We start from the raw sequence: 17,433 nt of genomic DNA on the forward strand, positions 1-17,433 counted from the left end.
TAATAGTTCTCTAATTCAGTATATATACTTAGTACTCAAGATTCACATCTATAATAATATAATTAAAATAAAGCATATAAGCTGGGACAGATTCAGAGACAGATTCACTTCATCTCATACCACTGTGGTGGCTGGTCTCCTATACTTCCCCCACTGAGAGCAAGGCTGTCTGAAAGGCTCTCCAGAAAGCTGCCCAGCCCCAGGCAAGGAAACTAGATTATGAAGGAGACAGTAAAGAATTTGGATTTTATCCCTGGCTATTTTTGTGATGATTACTGAACTGAAAAGAAGGCTGGTACAGAGATCTCCAGAAAACCAAATAGAACATTACACATGAATATGATTTCTTCTACTAATGTGTACCCTTTCTTAATCTGGTAATTTATTGTTATATATTTAGAATTCTCCCTGATATTCTGCTAGGCGCATGATAATGCTCTCTTTTGTTTTGCTTTATTTAAATAAATAAAATATATATTTAAATAACATAGTGTATATATATATGTATATATGTACATATATACATATATATTCATAAATGTTTATCTAGATTCCATTTATTAATAATTTTTTAAAATCTGTTTTGTTCTTTACCTATGATTTCATTGAAACATAGAATACTAGTTGGTGGGGATATGTGTGTGTGTGTGTGTGTGTGTGTGTGTGTGTGTGTATTTATCACTGCATTTTATCAAAGAATTATAATTATTCTACAATTTATAACCTTTAAGAGTTGCCTAGGGACAGCTAGGTGGCACAATAGATAGAGCACCAGCCTTGAAGTCAGGAGGGCCTGAGTTTAAGATTTAAAAAAGAAAGAATATGTTAATAAAAGGTTTGTTTTTCTTGTCACCAAGATAGACAATTTCTAAGTGATAATTTCAAATAATTTTGAGGTACCTAGTCTCTTTCCTTGTCACTTTTTTTTTTCAGTCAGAGAAATATACTCACATAAAGTTAAGAAAAAGAAGGAACTACAGAAGAAAAATATTCCTTTAGAATTAGAAAAGATTGACCATATAACATAAGGATATTTATTTCCATTTTAATGTCTATGTTGAAATATGTCCTTTAGCTTTCCTATTGGTAAGGATGCTACAAAGCTCCACATTTTTTGTTGCTAGCAACTCTGGCAACTTTTTCACAATTTCCTTCCTTCCTTTCACAGCCATGACTAATAAGAAATACAAAATCCTTTTTGTCCTATGGTTTTCTCCTTTGCCAATTTAAAAGTCTATCAGCAAAATATCAAAGAAAACATCCATTGCTATCCATCTGTTATTTAACAGCTATGCAAGAGGATTTTGGGGGGGGGCGGGGCTAGGGCTATGATTTTCAACATTTTGAGTAATCCCTGGTGTGGAAACTCCCTCTATTTTTCACATAACTCACTTCTCTGTATCTTCCATTCTTACAAAGTTTCTTAGTTTCTGAAAATGACTAATTCTGTGAGTTCAGAAGAATCTGAAGTCACTGAACATGGACTACCATTGTAATTCTTAATGTGAATAACTTAGTTTTAATAGGGCTGTTACATTTTTTTCTTTTGTGCTAGAGGAATAGAAATTACAAAGATTGCCAATGTCTGAATTAGAAGTACATTACAAACATTGAAGATTTTTATATCAAATGAATCGATTAAGATATTAGTGGAAAGGGAAAGATTTTGGCCAAAAGGAAGATTGAAGGATGGAGGAGTTTTGTCCTTGAGGCCTAGAATCAGTGTAGCTTAGTGGATAAGAATTGACCCTGTTAAAAAGAAAATATGTATTCCACAATCAATTTTATTCACAACTACTTATATTAGGCTTAGTATGACTAATCCATGGTTATATAGTCAATATATCTTAGAGCTAAGACTTAAGTCATTATCTACATGACTCTAGAGCCATGTTTCTACCAATTATACTTAATGATTTTTGTGTGTGAATTAAATAGTTAAGATGTCATATAGCTTAAGACAAGAATAATTGTTTTGGATATAATGTGGATGAAATAGAATTCATTCTATTGGAAAGTCTATTTCTTAAAAAAAAAAAAGAATTAGCTTAATATCAAATAGAATTTATAGAGTAGCTGGCCAGAGGACAAGAGAGACAAGAAAAGATGAAAATGGAACACACACAGATCTAAGAGAACAAGAATTCTTACCATGAGAAACTTGGCATGTTTTTTGATGCTTTTGGAGGGCAAGATAATTTTCAAAGCACTAAAATTATAAAATGTAGAGAGTGACTTTTAAATTTACCATGCTTCTGTAATTTGCCCCCAGTCCCATTGTAGTCAATCAGTCCTGACTTGGTGCATAGAGATACATTTTGTGTCTCTACTATTAGGGGTGAGGAAAAGGGGAGAGGAGGAAACTGATCTGTATTTTATTGATGTATGGAACCCCATTTACTCATGCAGATCTGTACCTGCTCAATAACTCTGTAATGTTAGAGAGTTGCCTGGTACATTAAGAGGGCATCACCTGCCCAGGTTTACTAGTCTAAACTCATAGCATTTATAGTTTCATCTGTACTAATTATTTGTCCATTATCTCTTCTGGCCTTGTAACATATTAGGCTACTATCTCTTAGTTTGTTTGTTTGTTTTTTAATTTGGCTTTTGTAATATTTACCTGAATAGCATTTCCAAAATATATAGAAAATTGACTCGAATTTATAAGAAATTAAGCCATTCTCCAATTGCTAAGTGGTCAAGGAATATGAATAGACAATTTTCAGATGATTAAATTGAAACTATTTCTACTCATATGAAAAAGTATTCCAAATCACTATTGATCAGAGAAATGCAAATTAAGACAACTCTGAGATACCACTACACACCTGTCAGATTGGCTAGAATGACAGGGAAAGATAATGCAGAATATTGGAGGGGATCCGGGAAAACTGGGACACTGATGCATTGTTGGTGGAATTGTGAACGAATCCAACCATTCTGGAGAGCAATCTGGAATTATGCCCAAAAAGTTATCAAAGTTATCATACCCTTTGATCCAGCAGTGCTGCTACTAGGCTTATACCCCAAAGAGATACTAAAGAAGGGAAAGGGACCTGTATGTGCCAAAATGTTTGTGGCATTCCTGTTTGTAGTGGCTAGAAACTGGAAAATGAATGGATGTCCATCAATTGGAGAATGGTTGGGTAAATTGTGGTATATGAATGTTATGGAATATTATTGTTTTGTAAGAAATGACCAGCAGGATGAATACAGAGAGGACTGGCAAGACTTACATGAACTGATGCTGAGTGAAATGAGCAACAATACTGTATGAGGATGTATTCTGATGGAAGTGGATTTCTTTGACAAAGAAAAGATCTAACTCAATTTTAATTGATCAATGATGGACAGAAGCAGCTACACCCAAAGAAAGAACACTGGGAAATGAATGTAAACTGTTTGCATTTTTGTTTTTCTTCCCGGGTTATTTATACCTTCTGAATCCAATTCTCCCTGTGCAACAAGAGAAATGTTTGGTTCTGCATACATATATTGTATCTAGGATATACCGTGACCTATTTAACATGTATAGGACTGCTTGCCATCTGGGGGAGGGGGTAGAGAGAGGGAGCGAAAAAATCGGAACAGAAGTGAATGCAAGGGATAATGTTGTAAAAAATTGCCCTGGCACGGGTTCTGTCAATAAAAAGTTATTAATAAAAAATAAATAAATAATATTTACCTGAGCAGAATGACAACTCCAATGTCTCATTGAGTTATATAACTGAACCTAGCTTCTAAGAATGCCTCAACCTGAGGTATAACTGAACTCACACTTAGGAATCCTAATATTCTCCATAGAAATCAACAAGATACCTTTATCATTATAACATAAGGCATCTTCCAAACAACTCACTTAAAATATGTAGTAAAATGGGCAGTCTTATACATGTTCGAATATATGATGGGGATCACTTCCATTTTAGTGGAAATTCTAAGAGATTTTATTTATGTCATTTGTATGATACATATAACAAAACTAACTGTGTAAAAGAGTCCCAAGGGGATAGGTTTCAGACAGAAACTCAGACAATTGAAGCAATTATGAATTTGTATGGGTAATAAAAGTATTAATAATCTTTAAAATTCATAGCAAAACAAAAATATCTAGCCTATTAGTCTTTTTACATAGATATTTGTTGACTGAATCATACCAATGGCATTCATAGATCAATATTTGTAATGTTGATGGATGTTGTAGGAAGATCTCTCAGTTTCTCCCCTCCCTCCCATATGTTATTTTCTCTGGACCTTTCATTCATTCAGTGTGAGAATTAACAGATATACTGAAAGTGAGCTAATTTTCAAAATATATATGGAAAATATTCACATTCTTAAAATGTTCTCTACTGTTTTACCAAATCCTAAATTTTGCCAAATGAATATGTACATAGTGACTCAGACTTTTTCTTGCAGAAATTACCAATTTTGTTTCTAAGGTAAGATGTTTTTAGTGCAATGATCAAGCATTTTTCTATCTTACAAAGTATTACATAATTATATTTGCACAAGTTATACTTATGTGATGTTTATTCAATCAAGTGAAATAACTCAAATTCAGTCAACTAATTGCTTTATATGCATAACATTAAATAATAAATTGCTTTTTCCCCTTTTAAAGTGAATTAACAGTTTATATACACATTATATACACATAGCCAGAGTCCTGGCATTATGAAAGTCTTTTAATTTTATTTTTCCTTCTATTTACTTAACATTGGATATATCAGGTAACAGTAGCTCCATAGCAAAAAATAAAATAAAATAAAATTCCAATTAGTAACTTGCACAGCATGTTTCATTAAACTAATAGCTGTAAAGAATTTTCTTTAGTGGTCTTTGAATTTCAATGAACCATCTAATTCTTGTGCAACTTGGAATATTAGAATGAGTGGATGTGGAAATAGGTGACCTGAACTCAAAACCTAAAAAAGACACTAAAAGAGTAAATTAGCTATAGATTCAACTTCTCAGAGTCTCAAATATCTTAACTACAAAATGGGTATTAAAAAAAAAAAACTACCTACATGATAGTATTTTGCAAGGTGATTGTTCTACATACTTTAAAGCAATATACAAATGTGAGTTATTCCAATTATTTATTTTTTCTTCCCTTTATCATTTTAACAGGCCATTTAAGCTTGTCTGAGAATCATAATTTCCCACTATCTTGCAAAAATTATTTTTCATATTCTTTTAGCACTGTGACTTTCAAAAACATAAAAGGAAAAGGGGGGAGGAGGAATAATCCAGTAAATGAATAAGTTGAAAAGTCACTCATGGAATGCAATACTCATACATAGCAACAGAACTTTAAAAGGCCATTTCACTCCTAACTTTTAGTTATACCAATCGAGTGTAGTCCATTCATGGAACACTATGACTGGCAGACCTCCACAAGTAATGGTGGTCTGCTCCCTTTTTAACAGATCACAATTAAATTAATAAATAATAAATTAATAACAATAAATATAATAATAATAATGCAATACTAAATATATTAATTAAATATTATTAATTAAATTTATATATAACACATATTATATATTATATAATAATTATAAATAATATATAACATATAAATTAAATTAATTAATTGCATATTATTAATTAAAAGTTAAATTATTATATTTAATAATATTACATTATAAATAACAATAAATTAATAAAATAAATAAATAGATCAATATACAATTTAAGATTAGAACTAGTTCATGACAGTTGATTTCTGCATACTTTGGCAGAATTTTGAGCTATAATCAAAGCACAACCAGTATTATTCTGTATATCTCTAAGTAACAACCATGGACATGGTATAATAGAAAAAACAGAAACAAAAAACAAAAAAACAAAACACTGACCTGAGCACCAGAATATCTCTTTTCGAAGTCCCTATTGTGTAATTTTGGGCAAATCATATCAGTTTTCTCATTTAAAAATTAAGATAATATCATATTCCCCATTTCATAGAATTGTTTTGAGAAAAACAATTTGGAAATTTTAAATAATAATAACTGATAATAATTATTAAATAGCACTTTAAAGTTTTTGTTCAATCATTTCAATAGAGAGTCAATGGTGGCTGACTCTATGACATCATTTTGTTTTTTCTTGGCAAAGAGGAGTGTTTTGCCATTTTCTTCTGTAGCTCATTTTACAGATGAGGAACTGAGACAGACAAGTTAAGTGACTTATCCAAGGTCACACAGCTAGTGTCTGAAGCCAGAATTAAATTCACAAAAATAAGTCTTCCATATTCAAGGCCTAACATTCTATCCATTGCACCAACTATTCACTTTAAATTTACCAAATGTATTAAATGCATCCTCACAACTGAGATAATACACAATATAAAGTACTCTACTACCATTTCCTGTAAGCACAAACACACACACACACACAAACACACATATACACAGAACTAATAGGGTTGCTTTTAATTCTCTTTATTCTTATAAAATATTCTTGAACAGTTCTGAAGATTGCTTCCTTTTTTCTTGCTATGGACCTATGTATCATGATTAGCCTTTTTTTGAAAGTTTTTTTTTTAATATTTTAATGTAAAGTTGTGAGTTCTAAATTTTATTGCTCTCTCCCACCCTTCCTTCCACCATCCCTGAGATGATAAGCAATAAGATAAAGGTTATATTTATAATTATGAAAAAAATTTCCATATTAGTCATTTTATATGGGACTTAAAAAGAAAAAAAAAATGGAAGTGTGTTCTATTAATGTTATATGATTTTTAAGAGAAGTTCGAATCCGCTTTTATAAATGACGCTCTCAGGCTCAGTTAAAGTAAAGGCAAAATTTAATTATACAATGCACAGGATAGAATGCTTGCAATAACAACACATACAGCAAATAATGCACAAGAGGCAAAGAATAATAAGGATTATGATTAGAATAGCAGAGAAAGAGAAAGAATACATTACTCAGTATGATCGAGGGAGCTTCAACTCTAATTGGACGGCTGGGAAGGCCCCAATATTTCAGCCTGTGAGTCTCGATTGGGAAAGTCCTAGGCAGATCGTCATCTCCATAGGTGAGGCTTCAAAGTGGAGAATGCTTTGCCCACTCTTTATAGGGGTCCAAACAAAGAAGGCTTTGGGCCAAATGAAGACCTCATCTAAGACAAGGATGCACCAACTAGGGCTCCAGGTGGTTATAATCAAATGTTGCATTGATAAGGGGGCCAGTCCTTATCAACAGCAACAGTTCCAAGGAATGGCGAGTTCCTGGAACCATATAATTGGAGCTAAAACACCGGTGGTACATGCCTGTTTTATAGATTAAAAAGGAAAGAGTTGAAATATATGTTCTTATGGGTCAAAGAACGGTCAGGTTTTCATAGGAGAAGGAGTTAAAATCTATGCTCTTGGGGTGAGAGAGTAGTCAAGTCCTCACAGGGAGAGTCACATCCTTCCTCGATTGGGTTCTCATGGTTTACATGGGAATTAGGTTCATATGGGGAAAGTCACGTCCTTATAATGATTTGAAATGAACTTACTACTAATAAGGAGATTTCTTATTCAAAGTGAAAAATAGTATGCTTCAGTATGTATTCAATCAATTGCAGCTTTTTTTTTTTTCTAGAGGCTGCTAGTATGCTTCAACATTAGTTCTTTGGGATTGTCTTAAAATATAATACAATTGCTGATAATAGTAGCTAAATCATTCCCAGTTTTTCATTGAACAATATTGCTATTACTATGTACCGTGTTCACTTTATCATCCATCAGTTCATTTAAGTCTTTCAAAGGAAAACTTACATGAATTGATACTAAATACAGTGAACAGAAGCAAAAGAACCTTGTACCTAATAAGAACAAGATTATATGATGATCAATTGTGATTGACTTGGCTCTTTTCAAAAGTGAAGTGATTCAAGGCAATTTCAATAGATTTGTAATGGAAAGTGCTATCCACATCCAGAAAAAGAACTATGGAAACTAAATGTGGATCAAAACATAATATTTTAACCTTTTTGTTGCTGTGTTTGTTTGCTTGTTTTTCTCCTTTCTCATGTTTATTTTTTACTTTTGATCTGATTTTTTTTTTGTGCAACATCATAAATATGGAAACATGTTTAGAAAAATTGTATGTGTTTAACCTATATCGGATTGCTTGCTGTCTTGGAGAGTGGGGAGGGTGAAAGCAGAAGGAAAATTTGCAACACAAAGTTTTGGAAAGGTGAATGTTGAAAACTATGTTTGCATATATTTGGAAAAATTAAGTAGTATAATAAGGGGGAAACGTAAATAGAAGGGGGGAAAAGAAAGACAAAAAAAAATATTTCTGTGTTTTTCTGAAGTCATCCTGTTTAGCATTTTTTACAGTACAATAAAGTTCCATGACAATTATATACCACAGGTTGTTTAGCTATTCCATAATTGAAGGGCATCCTTTTGATTTTCAATTCTTAGCCATCACAAAAAGAGCTGCTATATATCCTTTTGTGGTATCTTTGGGATAGATGCTGGATCAAATCGCATATCTAGTTTTATAGCTCTTTGGGCAGAGTTTCAAATTGTTCTCCAAAATGTTCCACAGATCAATTCACAACTCTATCAATAGTACTTTAGTATTTCAGTTTTCCTATATCCCTTACAACATCCAACATCATTCTTTTTGGCATTCACTCTGATAATTGTGAAGTGGTACCTCAGTTCTTTTAATTTGCATTTCTCTGACCAATAGTGATTTAGAACATTTTTTCCCCATATAATTATAAATAGCTTTGATTTTTTTTCTTTGAAAACTGCCTGTCTATATACTTAAACATTTATTAATGATGGAATGAGGGAATGACTTATCTTTTTATAAATTTAATTGAGGTTTCTATATTTTTGAGAAATAAGATCTTTATCAGAGATACTTGTTGCAGGAATTTTCCCCCATTTTCTGCTTCCCTTACAATTTTGGTACATTTGTTTGTTTGCATAGAACATTTTTTAAAATTTTATGTAATCAAAATTATCTATTTTACAGTTTTTAATGCTCTCCATGTTTTCTTTAGTCCTAAATTCTATCCTTATATATAAATCTGACAGATTAACCATCCAGTGCTTTCTTAATTTGCTTATAATATCATCTTTTATGTGTAAATCATGAATCCATTTTTCCCTTATTTTGGTATTCAATGTGAGATGTTGGTCTATATCTAGTTTTTGTCATAGTGTTTTCCCACATTCCCAATAGTTTTGTCAAATAAAGAGTTTTTGTTCCAAAAGTTTGGGTCTTTGGGTTTATCATATACTAGATTACTATGATAATTTATAATAATGGAATCTATCCCTAATCTATTCCACTTGATCAATCATTATATTTCTTAGCCAGTGTCATATTGTTTTGATAATTATCAATTACAGTTTAAGATCTGGTATGATTAAATCACTTTCTTTCATATTTTTTCTTTTATTTACTTGAATTTTAGTTCTTCTAGATAAATTTTGTCCTTTTTTCTAGTTCCATAAAATAAGTGTTGATAGTTTGATTGATGTTGCATTGAATAACTACACTGATTTATGTAGAATTGTCATTTTATTATATTGGCTTGGCCTACTCATGAGCAATTAATATTTTTTCAATTGTTTATATGTAACTTTAATTGTGTGAAAAATGTTTTATATTTGTATTCATGTAGCTCCTGCGTGTGTGTTGACAAGTAAATTCCCAATTTATACTGTCTACAATTACTTTAAATGAAATTTCTCCTTCTGTCTCTTGCTTCTGGGCATGTTGTTGGTGATATATTGAAATATTGATTATTTATGTATGCTTATTTTGTATTCTGCAAATTTGCTAATGGTGTCAATAATTTCAAGTAATTTAAAAATTGATTCTCTAGGATTTTCTTCTTTTATTGCTTTAGCTAATATTTCTAGTACACTATTAAATAGTAGAGACGATAATGGACACTTTGCTACACACTGACTATGTCAGGAGAACTTATCCTCATTACATAAAATGATTGTTGATGGTTTTAGATAAATAATATTTATCATTTCAAGGACAGCTCCACTGATTCCTAAATTCCTAGTGTTTTTAGTAAATATGAGTGTTATATTTTTCTCATAGGACTTTTCTGCATCTATTCAAATAATCTTAAGTTGTCAAGTGATTTTGATATTGATAAATTAATTATATGGATAGAATTTGGTAAGCCTTCTTTCTTGTTTTCCAGAAGAAAACAAATAGTTTAGATGTTATGAGGATTAATTGTTCTTTAAATATTTGGTAGAATTAACTTATAAAACTTCTGGTACTGTGGATTTTTTTCCTTAGAAAATTAATTGATTACTTGTTCAATCCCTTTTCCTAAAATTGTATTATTTACAATATATTTATGCTAATCTAGGTAATTTATACTTTTGTAGATGTTAATCCATTTCTTTTGAAGTATCAAAATTATTGACATATAATTGAATCAAATAGCTCCTAACAATTGTTTTACTTTCCTCTCCATTAGTAATGAGTTTGCTCTTTTCATTTTTGATACTAGTAATTTGGGTTTCTTCTTTCTTTTTCCCATCAAAATAATCAATGATTTATGTATCATATTGATTTTCATAAAACCAGCTTCTAGTGGAGGGAGTTTTTTCTCTCAATTCTATTAATTTCTCCTTTGATTTTCTGAATGTGCAATTTGGTATTTAATTGCAGGTTTTAAATTTGTTCTTGTTTTCCAGTTTTTCTTAGTTATATGACATATTAATTGATCTGCTTTCCCCCCCTCTATTCTATTCATATAAGCAATTGACATATAATTTTTTACTCCTACATTGCATATTGGTCACATCTACCAAATTTTGGTATGTTGTCTAATTGTTGCCATTTTCTTTCATGAAATTAACAATTGTCTCTAACATTTATTCTTTGACCCACCTTTTTTTAGGATTAGATTATTTAATTTCTAGTTAATTTTAAAATTCACTTTTCATTTTCCATTATTGAATTAATTTTTATTGCATTATTATCTGAAAAGGATGTGTTTAATTTTTTTCTGCATTTGGTTATAAGGTATTTATGGACTGCTACATGATCAAGTTTTGTGTGTATTGTATGTACTGCTAAGAGAAAAAAAAGATATATTCCTTTCTATTTCCATTCAATTTTCTCCAAAGATCTATCATATCCAACTTTTCCAGAATTTTATTTACTTCCTTAACTTCTTTCTTGATTATTTTTAGTTAGATTTATCTACTTTTGAGAAAGGAAAGTTGAAGTCCCCTACTAGTATAGTTTCATCTATTTTCCTCATTATCTATTTGACTCATTTAGCTTCTTCAAAAATATAGATACTATTCCATTATGTGTATATATGTTTAGTATTCATATGACTTCATTGTCTAAGGTACTTTTTCTAAAGATATAGTTTCTTTCTTTATCACTTTAATTAAATCTACTTTTGCTTTTGCTTTGTCTGAGATCATGATTTCTACCTCTTTTTTCCTTTACTTCTGCTAAAGAATAATAGATTCTGCTCAAGCCCCATACTTTTACCTTGTTGTATCTCTTTGCTTCAGATATGTCTGGTAAAAAACATATTTTAGGTTTCTGATTTTTAATTCATTTCATTTTGTGCATGTGGTCATCCCATTCACATCTATAGTTATAATCATTTTTGATTATTTTGATAATATGACATTCCCCTCCATCCTACTTTTCATTTATTTATCCTCTTCCTTATCCCTACCCTTTCCCTCCTCACAAGTGTTTTACTTCTTAGGGCAGAGTCAATATGGCTGGAGAGTATATAGTTTTTTGTCTGAGCTCTTCCTATCTTCCCTCATATCAACACCAGATCAAGCCTCTGAACTGGTTTTGGAGTGACAGAATACACAAATATTTAGTGTAACAAATTTCCAGCAGAAAGATATTTTGGAAAAACTTCAGAAAAGGTATGTTTTAATTAGGTATGAGGAGAGGTGGCTGAATACAGGTGGAGTGCAGGAACCTAGAATAGTGTGGCATCAGTGCACTGGGGGAAACGAAGTACACTGGCTCTTAGTCAAAATGCTGGCTATTCTGCCTTGGTTCACATCTGTCAGTGGATCAACAGACTAGCTGTGAGACATCCAGTGCAACAGCAAAAGGTAAATAGTGAGCCCCTAAACTCCAGAATAATGTGAGACTTGATCATGCCCACCAAGCACAGGAAGAATGTTAGCAACACTGGCCTCAGGGCAGCATGAAGCCACTATCATCTGTAGAGGAAGGTTGGGACAATCTCCCTTTTGCCATAAGAGCAGACTTCAACCTTTAAAAATGAGCAAAAAATCAAAAAGATATATGACCATAGATAGCTTTGATGGAAATTTCAAACCCTGAGGCTACTAAAGGAAAATCATCTGCAGATGAAACCCCAAAGGTTCCATCTCTGTTTCATAAGACTCTCTTGGAAGAATTCAAAAAGTATCTTAAAAGAGAGAAGAAAATGGGGAAAAGAAAGGAAAACTGCAAGAGAGTTTGGAGAAGGAAACACAGAAATTATCTGAAGAAAACTTTTAAAAATGTATAGAGAGGAATGGAAAAAGTACAGTGTTTTACTTCTGATCCCTATCTTCCCCAAGATAGCCTCTTTTTTATCAATCCCATCTAACTCTCTATTATTCCATTCCTTTTTGCTTCCTCTTAGGGTAAGGTGGATTTCTACATCCAACTGAGCATGATATTCACACTTTGAACCAATTTTGATGAGAATAAGGTTTGTGTTTTGCCTGCTACCTCCTCATCTTACCATCCATTAAAATAACTCTCTCATGTCTCTTTTAAGTGTAATTTACCCCCATTCAATCTTCACTCTCCTTTTGCCAGTGCAATTTTCTTTCTCAAAGATCTACTTTGGGGGGGTTTTGTGGTTTTTTTTGGGGGGGCGGGTATCATTTCATCAAAGTCTCTTTATGTCTCCACTCTCTGTCTACATAGTTTCCTTTTACTTACTCTAGTAGTAATAAAACTTAAGAGTTACAAATAATATCCTGACACATAGAAATACACATATTTTAACGTGATTGAATTTCTTATGTTTTCCCTTTCTTGTTTCTTTTTTACCTTTTAATTTTATCTTGGTTTATTTATAAGGAGGTCAAGAATTTTTTATTCAACTTTGGTATTTTAATTGGAAATACTTGAAAGTCCTCTATTCCATTAAATATCCATTTCTACCCCTCTTTTAAAAAAAAGAGAGATTATATGCCATTTTTCTGGGTAGGTGATTAATGAATAGAATCCTAATTTCTTTGCCTTCTGATATACTGCAAGTCCTCAGATTTTTTAAAGTGGAAGTTGTCAAATCTTGTATCTTTTTTGGTTGCTTGCAATATTTTCTCCTTGATCTGTGAGCTCTAAAATTGGGCATTCCTGGGAGTTTTCATTTTGGTATCCATTTCAAGCAGTAAGGGTGATTCTCTAAATTTCTATTTTTCCCTCTGGTTCTAATAGATCAGGGTAGTTTTCTTTAATAATTTATTTAAATATATTATTATTATTTTTTTATTTTTTGGCTTTGAGGAAATCCAATAATTCTTCAATTTTCTTTCCTGTATCTATTTTCTTTGTCAGTTGTTTTTCCTAATGAAAAATTGTAGATTTTTTTCTTTCTTTATTTTTTTTTTACCTTTTTGATTTTGTTTGATCACATTTTGATGTCTCATAGAGTCAGAAGTTCAGTTCTAAGTTTTAAGGAAGTATATTTTTCAGTGACATTTTATATTTCCTCTTACATTTAACCAATTCTATTTTTAGATAGTTACTTTCCTTGATAAATTGTATTTCTTTTTCATATTAAATCTTTTTCCCATTCATTATTCTTTTGCATTTCTCTAATTTCTTTTCCCAAATTGTTTTTGTTTCTATAATTTGTTTTTCAAAATCCTGTTTAAATTCTTCCAGTAATTATTTTGGGGCTTGAGACCAGGTTAAATTTTTCTTTGAGACACAAGAACCCATTTTGACATGTTATCTTCTTCCAAAATTAGTCCTTGATCCTTCCTATCACCATAGTAATTTTTTATAGTCAAGATTTTTTTTTTTGGAGATAATTAGGGTTAAATGACTTGGCCAGGGTCACACAGCTAGCAAGTATTAAGTGTCTGAGGCCAGATTTGAACTCAGGTCCTACTGACTTCAGGGCTGCTACTCTATCCATTGTGACACCTAGCTGCCCTAATAGTCAACTCTTTTATTGTTCTTTTGCTCCTCTCTCTCTCTCTCTCTCTCTCTCTCTGTATGTGTGTGTGTATGTATGTGGGTACATATAACTTGTTTTATGTGAGAATTGGGCTATGGTACAACATTGTTCCAAGGTTTTTGTTTTGTTTTTGCCTCTAGGTCTGGTTTTCACATGACATCAGGACTTAGATGCTAGAGTTCTCTGGAGGGCTTCCCTCTTGGTTTATACTGGGGGTGGGGTCTCTCTGTCAGCCTTTCCTAGATGTGGGCTTGACTAACTTTTTTGAAGAAGATGCCGTTATTCCAAATGTGTTGTGCTACAGTTAACTTTTATTACTCTGACTCAGTTTCCCTAATTGTCCTGACTTGGTTTCCCTAAATTGCCCTGCCTTAGTTTCCTGGAATTGTTCTGTCTCAGTTCCTAATTGTTCTGCTCAATCCTGAAACACTAGCCCTCCCTCCTAATCATCATGATCCAGATAAGGAGAAAGACCTTCTATCTTAAACATCATGACCCCACCCCTTTCCTACTTATCAGAATGTGTCCCCCCATTCTGGCATTGTTCTTCTTTATCCCAACTTATCAGAATGTCAGGTGCCTCCCCCAACCCTATCAGAACCAGATTGATAGCTTGCTCCTGTTCTTAGTGCTTGACTCCACCCCTACTTCTGTCTATTTCTGTAGCTGATCTATGTGCATGCGTGCATGTCATTGAGAACTCACATTGGTTGCTGGATGCTTTGGACATCAGCCCTGAGGGCAGCATGTCCCCAGCACAATCTCTCCCTTTAAAATAAAATAATCTCTATTTTGCCTCACTTTCTCCAGCATTACAGTGTCAATGGCACTTGTACAGCAGTTCAACCAAAATTATCTCTTGAGAAACAAATCCAGGCATTAGACATTATGTGAGAATTAGTTTTAGTTTGATATATAATATGGTAAAGTTAGAAACATAATTTAAAAAACCATATCTTAAATAAAATACGAAAAATTATGTAAATTCACAAACTGATAAACACACATGTAAATATACACATATTCTATATTCATATCCAAATCTATATATTTTCCCTTTTTTGGAGAAAGGAGATGATAGATACATCTCTGAATTCATTGGTATAGGGAGATTCCAGCAAGGAATTTCTACCACTAATGCCATTGGAACAATTTTTTGCTATTTAAAAATCTGAGACAAGTGAACAGACTTCTGAGAAATTAAGTGATTTGCTCAGGGTCATAGTCAGTATAGGTCAAATATAATCCTTTAAAATACTCCAGCTTTCCTGTGACCTCTGGAATTTGGCTGTGGTATATATTTCTTAGAGTTTTCATTTTGGGATTTCTTTCAGGCAGTAATTGGTAGGTTATTTCAATTTCTCTTTTGCCCTCTATTTCTAATATATCAGGAGAGTTTTCTTTAATAACTTCTTGAAAGATTATTTTTAGGTTTTTTTGTTTTCTATCATAACTTTTCAGTCCAAAAATATTTAAATTAACTCTCCTAGATCTATTTCCCATGTCTATATTGTTTTTTCCAATGAACTAGTTCATGTTGTCTTCTATTTTTAAAATTCTTTTTTCTTGCTGTTGTTTTATTGTTTCTTGATTTCTCATAAAGTCATTTGCTCAATTCAAATTTCTAAGCATTTTTTTTTCCTTCAGTGAATTTTTATACCTCCTTTTCCACTTGGCCAGTTCTACTCTTTAAGGCTTTTTTTTCCTCAGTGAATTTTTGTGCTTCTTCCATTTGGTCAGTCTGATTTTCAAGACATTCTTTTCCTCATTGACTTTTTGTACTTCTTTTTGCCATTTGGTCTAATCTGTATTTAAAGTATCATATTCTTCAGACTTTTTTGGTATCTTCATCAACAAGCTGCTGACTCATTCTTCATAATTTTTTGCACCAGTCTCATTTCTGTTCCCAATTTTTCTTCTACTTTTCTTATTTGATTTTCCTAATTCTTTCTGAGCTTTTTTTGAGCTTTAAACTTGAGACTAATTCACATTTTTCTTGGCATTTCTGATTTGGAATTTGGCTTAATTATCTTCTTCTGCATATGTATTTTGATTTTTCTGGTCATGAAAGTAAGTTTCTATAATCAGAATTTTTTTTCTGTTTTTTTTTTTTTTTCAATTTTCTAATATATTTCTTGATTTTTAATTCTCTGTTAAAATGGGGCTCTACTTCCAGGGTAAAAGGTGCATTGTACCAAGCATTAGGAGTTTTGTGTAGTTGTTTTTAGGGACCTGTAAGTTTTCAATTCTTCCAAGGTTGTGTCATTTAAGGAGAAGAGGTATGTTTACTCCTCTTCTGGCCTGTACCCTGGTCAGTGAGTGACCATAAGCACTCTTCTGCCCTGTTCTGTTGTGGCTGCACGCTCTGGTGTGCTAGTGCTCCTCCTTAATCTGGGAACACACATCCTACTTTGTGCAATGCAAGAGAGTCCTATCTCAGAGATAGAAAAGAGACACCTGTATTTCTTTGATCCCCTTACTGTCTGTTGGCAGAAAATTCTGGGAATAGCTGCTGCCACTGCTAATTCAATAGCTTCCAGGACTGCTCCTTATTTGCTGGGGCTGGATCTGTGTTGGCACAGTCTCTGTTCTATTGTGCTCCACGTTCAGGTGAGACAGACCTTACCTGCTGACTTTCTGAGTCGTCTTTGACTATATAATTATTTCATTCCATCTTTTTTGAAGGGTTCTGCCCTTCCAATATTTTTAAAATTATATTATTTAAAAGTTTGGAAGGGTTATGGGGAGAGTCCAGAGGAATCCTTGCCTTTTTTCTTCCATCTTGGCATATATTATATATTGAAAATCAAATCCCTACAAAACATTAAATTTATAAGTTTCGTTTACGTCTTAAAAATATCTTGCTTCCAAAAATTTATCAATACTTAAAAAAAATCTTTAGGACCAAATCTAGAATTTATTATATTTTACTTCTTCAGATCTCTTCTTAGTTTTGAAAGAACAGTACCTGCATATCACATTTTAGTTTGCAAAGTGCTTTCCCATACATTCTCTCTCATTTGATAATAATTGAAATATTATTTTAAATTGCAATTTTCACTGTTAAAAAAAGTCTCAGACATTCATTAGATTTTTTTCCCCTAGAAAAAGACTCAGAGGCAGAAAAGTTCAACTATATACCTATGGGTAGATAAGAAAGTAGGAGTATAAGCAGTCATCAGAAATCAAATCTCCAGAGACCTGTGCTCTAATTCTTAAGCCACACTCCCTTC

At 32.2% G+C, this 17,433-nt stretch overlaps 1 pseudogene; it reads right to left on the reverse strand.

Moving 5' to 3' along the window:
- Positions 1-17,433, reverse strand: part of LOC127557085 (U6 snRNA-associated Sm-like protein LSm8) — a 47,483-nt pseudogene that overhangs the window by 19,282 nt on the left and 10,768 nt on the right.

Source organism: Antechinus flavipes, chromosome 3, assembly GCF_016432865.1.
Source record: "Antechinus flavipes isolate AdamAnt ecotype Samford, QLD, Australia chromosome 3, AdamAnt_v2, whole genome shotgun sequence".
Classification (NCBI taxonomy): Eukaryota; Metazoa; Chordata; class Mammalia; order Dasyuromorphia; family Dasyuridae; genus Antechinus; species Antechinus flavipes.